The sequence below is a fragment of the Orycteropus afer genome, unplaced genomic scaffold, assembly GCF_000298275.1.
Source record: "Orycteropus afer afer isolate SDZICR_OR568_19922 unplaced genomic scaffold, OryAfe1.0 scaffold00193, whole genome shotgun sequence".
NCBI classification, from domain to species: Eukaryota; Metazoa; Chordata; class Mammalia; order Tubulidentata; family Orycteropodidae; genus Orycteropus; species Orycteropus afer.
Window position 1 is genome coordinate 1,914,834 of NW_006921780.1, and position 8,118 is coordinate 1,922,951.

At 38.3% G+C, this 8,118-nt stretch overlaps 1 pseudogene; it reads right to left on the reverse strand.

Annotated features, from left to right (window-relative positions):
* Window positions 1-505: 505 nt before the first annotated feature.
* Window positions 506-4,902, reverse strand: LOC103202824 (annotated as a pseudogene).
* Window positions 4,903-8,118: the final 3,216 nt, after the last annotated feature.

The window sequence follows — 8,118 nt, forward strand, 5'->3', positions numbered from 1 at the left end:
TTGGCAATTAATAAGAAACTGGACTGCTTTGAATTAAATTTGTGCAATGATGAGCAACTGGAAGTGATGGCCTTGGGTCTTTTCCAACACTGCCACCTCATGATCATGTAGATAATTTTCTATTAGATTGCTTACATTGTCTCCATCACTTTTTGTGAAAGGACTTGTTGTGATTTTCCTAAACCCTAGGGAAGTCACAATTGTTGAAGCTTCTAAATGACCATTCCCATTGTGTTACTTATTCTTCATTGAAGAATAAAATAATTCTTTAACTCAGTATGCTAAAAAATCAAAATACTTCTTGGTACAAGTTTTAGAAGTGTTTGAGGCTAGAATTCAATTAAGAATTAACCCAATTTTAAAGCTGCACCCCACAATGCCCATCGAAATAATGCCATGAGAAAGGTTGCAATTCAAAGCCAGTAAAATGCTTTCTAAAGACAACAGTATTATAATATTGCTATACTCTCTGTTAAGGTGTTTCCCATAGTGTGAAATGTTCTCATTATAGAGTTTTATGGTGAAATCCTCCACAACCAATCACTTTCAGAATGGCCATCTGAACATCCTTGTTTCTGAGACTATACACAATGGGGTTTAGTAAAGGAGTAACAATTGTATAGGTCACTGTTATCAGCCTGTCTTTGCTGGATGAGTATTTGGATGATGGTCTCAGGGAGACAAAGGAAGCATAGTGGACAAAGTGGAGAAGGCTTTTCTCTTGCCTTCTATTGATGGGATTTTCAGGATGGTGTGAACAATGAAGCCATAGGAGATGCAAAAAGTCATGGGAACCATGAGTTCTGGAACTCTGCCAATAAAGATGACCAGTTCATTGACGTTGCTGTCAGTACAGGCAAGCCAGATAACTGGTGAGATGTCACAGAAATAGTGGTTGACTTTGTTGGGGCCAGAGAAAGGGAGTCTAAAGACTAAGAAGGTTCCTATTAGTGAGAATAGAAAGGCAATGCCAGCACAAGTGGCTACCAGTTGGCTGCCAGTTCATAAGGATGGGGTAGCAAAGTGGATGGCAGATGGCAGCATAGTGGTCATAACCCATCACTCCCAGTAGCATGCAATTCATGACAGCAAAGCCAAGGAAGAACATCTGAGTGACACAGCTAACAAATGAGATTGTTCTGAGCAGAGACAACAGGTTTATAAGCATCTTGTGCAAAATGACAAATGTATAGCATGTCTCAGATATGGAGAGGATCCCTAGAAAGAAGTATATAGGTACATGGAGAATGCTCTCCAGACGTATGACAGTGATAAGAGTGATGTTCCCATTGAGGATAATCAGATATAGGCACAGAAAAACAGCAAAGAGAATGAGCTGGGTTTCTCAAAGGCTAGAGAATCCCAGCAAAAGGCACTCTGTTACAGAGGAGATATTAGCTTCGTTGACTTGATTCCAGGGATAGACCTAAGGAGAAGAGGAATGAAGGAACAGATTATGTTAAACCGAAAGATTCAGATAAGTGGTCCACTATGAGTTGAAGGGCAATAAATAGTAGAATGGAGGAGTATTACTAGTGAAAAATATCTTGTTGATTATGTGACTTAATGGAAGTGTTTCAGAACAGAGAGATGACACCTATTTCCAGTGGTATTTCCACATCTCTTATAATATTGAAGTCTAGGATGATCTTTTCCTACTGCCAAGATCAAATGCTAATTAAACCAAAACCCAAACTCACTGCCATCAAGCTGAATCTAACTCATAGCGACCCCCATTGAGTTTCCAAGGCTGTAAATCTTTATGGAAATAGATCATCCTGTCTTCCTTCTATGGAGTGACTGGTGGGTTTGAACCGCTGACTTTCCAGTTAGCAGCCAAATGTCTTATCCACTATGCCACCAGGGTTCCTTAAATACTAATGGAGGAATGAAAATAAAAACTTCTTTACAACAACCCTAGCTTTGCCATTTACATACATGCTCTGTATCTTCTGTGTCTCAGTTTCTTCATCTACAGAATAGAGATACTAATAGGACCTTTATCTTAAGTTTTTATTAAAATTAAAGAATTTAGTAGAGCACACACACACTGTAAGCTTTGAGAAAATTTCAACTTCTGCTATATATGATATTATTTCATTTTCAGGAAGTGGTTGCTGGTTTTTCTTCTCAGAATTCCTTTAAATTTATCTCCTACTAAAGTTTTCTTTAGGAGTTCTGGAAGCATAGTGCCTAAGGCACTTGACTGCTAACCAGAAGCCTGGCGGTTCAAACCCACCAGCCACTCCTGGGAAGGAAGATGGGCAATCTACTTCCGTAGTGATATTGCCTCAGAAACCCAAGGAGGGGTCGCTATGAGTCGGCCGACTCAACGGCACATAACAACACAAGAACAACAAACTTTAAAAAGAAAGAAATCCAAGCCATCAAGTTTCTCTTAAAAATAAGCTATTATATCTTTTTATCTTGACATTTTTTCTTAGATTTCAAACAGCGCTCACTATTGACCTTGTCTGACATTTAAACATTACAGCTCCTTTAATTTCTTCTGGCCAAAAATATCAATAATAAAAGGCAGTTTCTCTGTAGCGACACTTTTTCTTATCATGTAGCCCCTTGCTCTGTGCTTTTGCTCACCTTTTTTCCTTCACCTGGAAAAACTTTATCCACTTTTCATCCATTCTTGATCACTCAAATAGAAACTGCCACCCCCGGCTACTCTAGTCCCCCAAGAGTGGAGTGATATAAACATCCCGTTCTCTTAAATTACTGTTTGGTGTATACTGCAATGTAATGTGGAGGATAATCCCTTCTACTTTTCAAATGCTAGAGTGTAAATGAGTTGAAGGTAATTTTATGTCCCCATATCGTTTAAAAACAAATTGCTATTTAAAAAGTATTTGCATAATGAATTGATTATTAAATCTCTGATCTTTTAAGAAAATACATTATTTAAGTTCATGGAAAGAATGGTGGAATTCAAGCCTTGGAAGGAGCTATCTGAAAACAAAAATTCAGCCCACAATCCACTAGAGGATACTGCATAGTTATAATCACACTGCCCACGTGTCAATCCCTCACATAACTAAGAAGCTGTAGAACATGAACTAGACCCTAGTTCTCATGAAAATCCCTTCTATTGTTTTTTTACTGCTCTGACTCTTCACAGTACTTTATACATCAATTGGTGGTTAACAAAGCAAAAGCCACCAGGATATTTCCTGGAGAATAAATGTATTTACCTTCTCATTTCCCATATCTGAGGCTTATGCAGTAGATTATTAGTTCAAAGGATGCTAACACAGTGAGGTTTAAAGACAGCAGAAGATCTGGAAAGGAAGATGATTCAGTTAGAAGCGCATTGCTTTTACTTCTTCATTGGCTATTATATTTTTCTAACATATCTTTGTCACCAGAGAATAATTTTATGTGACATTCAAGAATGGATGATTAATGAGCTAAATGTTTAAAGCTCATTCTTTACAAGGATATCTTGACTTTCTTTTTTAATTCTCTAGCAAAGAATTCCTAAAGAAATCATTCTTTCAGACATGGTTGATATTTCTAGAAAGGAGTCAGTGCCATAGGCATGGGAAAGAATATTTTATAGTATGTGTTTGAACTCTCCAGTGCCTTTCACAATTCAATTCGTAAAGTTCTCTTATCTCCCTTTCAAGGCCTGTACTAGTCTCTATTTTTTCAAACTATCATATATAGTTGTACCTTGCTCTCCTCACCTTCACTTAGTAACTAGACACACTAAAGCTCAGATAATAATTACAACATTTCTAAAATTATCACTAAAATCACTTCTCTATCTTTCTATCAGATACCAAATGCTATCTTCACTCAATACTCCACATAAAATAAACCAAAAGGAGCTTTTTTTTATGTTCTCTGATACATAGCTATTAAAACTGCAGTGAAATTGAGAATCTTCTAATCAATGACACTTAAAAATAAATATTCATGTATTTTATTCTTTCTACCACTGGTATTTCAATGCCCCAAACTGTGAACCTACCCCCCCACTATGATTTCTAAGAAGCATCCCCAAAAGCATAATTTAAGAACTTTTATCTTGTCCCTTATTAGTTGTGGCCCCAACATTCTACTTGATATTTATACTTTTCAAAACTCTAGGGAGCCATTTTTGAACATTACTTTTGGCACAGTTTCATCTTTGCTCCAATTAGTCAAAAGGATGAGAAAAATACTAGGAATCCCATGGGAAAAATAAAAAGAATACCAGTTAAAAATGGCCTTGGCAATCAGTTGATTGTCTGTCCCAGATTCCCTCGTGGTTCATAAAGGAATTGCAGACTGTTGCAAATTAAAGATGAGAAAGTAAATGTGGAAAACCCATACTACTGAAGGTAATATAGAACTGTCTTTCTAGGGTCGTTTTCATGAAAAAGAAGTCCTTGTTTGGGGCTTCACCATGTAAAATGGAGCCTTGCTTTATCACTGGCAGAGAAGAAACAGAGTTCTTTAATTAAGTCTAGACTCATTTGTAACCTGGAAATTCAGGTTCTGCAATAAGGAGGGTGTGGGATAGAAAAAAGAGTGCTGGCTTGGTTGGCAAAGTTACAGTTTTAAAGAGAAGCTACAAAGAGAAGATTTGGACTGAAGCAAAATTATACAGCATTTAGGTGTTGTTTTCTAGGGTTGTTATAAATGAAATATCACAATTGCGTGACTTTAACAATCAAATATTTTTTATCTCCCTCTGGAAGTCTTAATTCAGGGTGCCAGCTCTAGAGAAAGCCTTCCTCTCTCTACTAGGTCTGGAGGAAGGTCTTTGTCCTCTTTCATCATCTGAGGACCCAGCATTCCTTGGATATCTTCATGAGTCTTGGCATCAGTCGTCCCCTGTGCCTTGGCATCAGTCGTTCCCTGCATCTGTATTGTCAATACAGGGACTTTGGTTCCAAAGGACATGCTCCACTCTCAGCTCCTCTTTCTTAGTGGTAGTCAGTTACCTCCTTTTTGCTTGCTCTCTCCTTTTAGCTCTCATAAGATAAAAGGTGTGACTCAAGCAAGAGTGTGTCTTGAGAAAGGGTGGTTACAGTGAGTAAGAGTATAACTTGAGCACTTGAGTAAGGGAGGTGACTTGAGTAAGGGTGGACCTTGAGTTGCACCCTCTTATAAGGCTATGACTGAAGATACAACTCACTCTTATTCTGCCTTATTAAAACATTGTTGTTAGTTGTCTTCAGGTACCATTGAGTCAGTTCTGAGCATAACAACCCTTTGTATAACAGAATGAAACACTGCCCGGTCCAATACCATCTTCACAATCATCATGTTTGAACCCATTGTTGCAGCCACTATATCAAACCAACTTGTAGTTAGGATTTACAGCACATATCATAAAACAGAGGATAATTACATCAGATCACAAAATGAGGACAACAACACAATACTGAGTTTCATGACCTAGCTAAATTGATACTTGTTTTGGGGGGACACAATGCAATCTACGACAGTAACAGAGGTGATAATCTGCTTTTTTTTTTTTTTTTTCCTTTCTGGAGATTAAAACTCTAAATGTCCATCAGTGGATGAGTGGGTAAACAAAATGTGGTGCACAGAGACAGTGGAATATTACCCAACCATAAAGAAAAATGAAGTCCTGACCCATGCTGCAGCATGATGAACCTTGAAAGCATTATGCTGAGTGAAAAAAATCAATCACAAAAAGACAAATATTGTATGATCTCACTTATATAAAATAGCAGGAATAGGCAGATACAAAACAAAGTTTGTTAGTGGTCACAAGGGATGAGAGTGAGGGGGAAAGAGGGAGTCATTGTTTAGGAAGCAGTGAGTTCTTGTTTATGGTAATGGGGAATTTGGCAATGATCATAAGTGATGGCTGTACAACTTTATTAATGTAACTGATATCACTAAATTGTACACATGAAAAATGTTGAACTGGCAAATGTGTTATATATATCTTTTCAATAATAATAATAGTAAAACATGTACAATCAAGTGTCTGCTTCAAGGTATGGAATAGGACTAAAGCCTGTGGATAGCATCCAGGAAGAGCTGCATAATTTCCCAATTATCCTCATTCTTTCCTACAATTCTCTGATGATCCGACTCAAGGCAGACAGAGTGTTGTGAGGTTGGAGAAAGACAAATTAAATGCCTGTTCTACACTGATGTGTCACTGTTTCTCACATTGAATTTAGCATAATGTTACAGTTCAATTTCTCTATTGCTGGACTCATTTAACACAATATATAAGCCTTCAAGTTTCCTGGAAACTGTTATTCTTTCTCTTCTGTGAGATAGTAATGGAAAAATTCACTCTTTCTACCCTCCCTCAGGATTTCATTAGTGGCTCGCAAGAGGATGGTGGAGAATATTGAAGGCACTTAGTTTGCAAGTTTCTCAACTGACTCAAACTACTGCAGATTCTGTCAGTGGCTCCCACCAGAGATGTTCCTGTCAGCAATTACCAGCAGTTGCTCTGAGAGCAGTAGAAATTCCCGAATGAAATGATTCCTCACTCAAGAGCCTTTGTCTTTCAAGTTATACCAACATTATCAGAGGTTACCAGCAGAAACCTGGTAGCAGCTGCTGCAGTTTCCAGCAGTTTTCAAATGTTTACAATAGGCAGATGTAAGAGAAGCCCAGAGCACGAGTTTTTTCTGGACATCTGGTCTTCTCAGTCTATCTTTCTGAATACATAGTTTTTCACAGGGTGTTGCCTAAGTCCCAGCCTTTGTTTTACATAACTTTCAAGAAACCTGTTCAAAGACCACTGACGTTCCAGGACAAGAGCAAATTTGTAAAATATTTCAGCTAGTCCCATTTCTAGAATGATTTCTTGACATGTATGAAGTAACAAAGGATCCCAAACCAGGAATTCCCTCTTATTTCATTCTCATGCACTTGAGAGTCCTTTTAAAGGAAGTTAAATATAGTCATTTTTGTTTAGTAGAGTCAAAACTCAGGCTTCCAATGAACTCAAAGTAAAGCATACTCCATTTCAGACATTTGCATATGGTTTATATATGCCAACAAGAAATGGTCCTGGCTTTCCTTTAATTCAATATTCTGAGAAAGGTATACAAACTAAAATCAAAATGAGACTCTAGCCCCAGAAGAGTTTGTCTTTCAATGCTCTTTGTCTCTCTTATTGACTCATTCCCAAACCACCAGTTGCCCACTACTCAAAAAATGGCTTTCTGGGCTTTGCAGGGGTAATCGAGTACCACTCCCAGGTATACCCTATGCATTATATGTGAAACTATCTTTCAGCTATATTTTCCAGCAGTAGGAAACCATTCTAATGTTTATAGTTACATTCTTCAAGATTCTGTGAGATGAGAGCTCTTAAAACTCTTCACTTTCATTGTCTTCTGTCTACTCCAAAACATGAGAAAGAGGGGGAAAAAAAGCCAAATTGCAGTAGAGAAAACTGGAAAATAAATTAGGTGAAGAAATATGGTATGTATGAGAAATGAAGATAAATATCTTTTGAAATTGTTGTTGTTGTTGTTGTTATGTGCCGTCGAGTCAGCCCTGACTCATAGCGACCCCTCCTTGGTTCCGAGGGAGTATCGCTACGGAAGTAGGATTGCCCAACCTTCCTTCCGAGGAGTGGCTGATGGGTTTGAACCGCCAGCCATCTGGTGAGCAGTCAAGTGCCTTAGCCACTATGCTACCAGAGCCCCCTTTTTGAAATTAGGGAACCACAAAGAAGAATAAAAAATCCAGTATTAGGAAGCATTCCTGAACTGAAAAAGAAATGTGTGAATTTGACACAATGGAAATAGCTGTTACAGGATAATTCCTGGGGTGCAGTGAAATACTTAATATGACTCTTCTAACCATGGTCTTTGTGACTCCCACCAGATGGCTGTGTAGAGCTATGCAAATGCAAGGTGCTTGTGTCCCACTAAGGGGACTGGATGTTGTCACTGTTGTTACATGCCATCGAGTCATCTCTGACTCACACCGACGTTATGTACAACAAACCAAAACACTGCCTGGTCTGGTGCCAGCCTCACATTCCCTACTATAACTGGACCCATCACTGCAGCCACTGTGTCAATCCATATTGTTGAGGGCCTTCCCCTTTTTTGTTTGCCCTCCACTTTACCAAGCATGACATTCTTCTTCAGAGAATGGTCCCTTCTG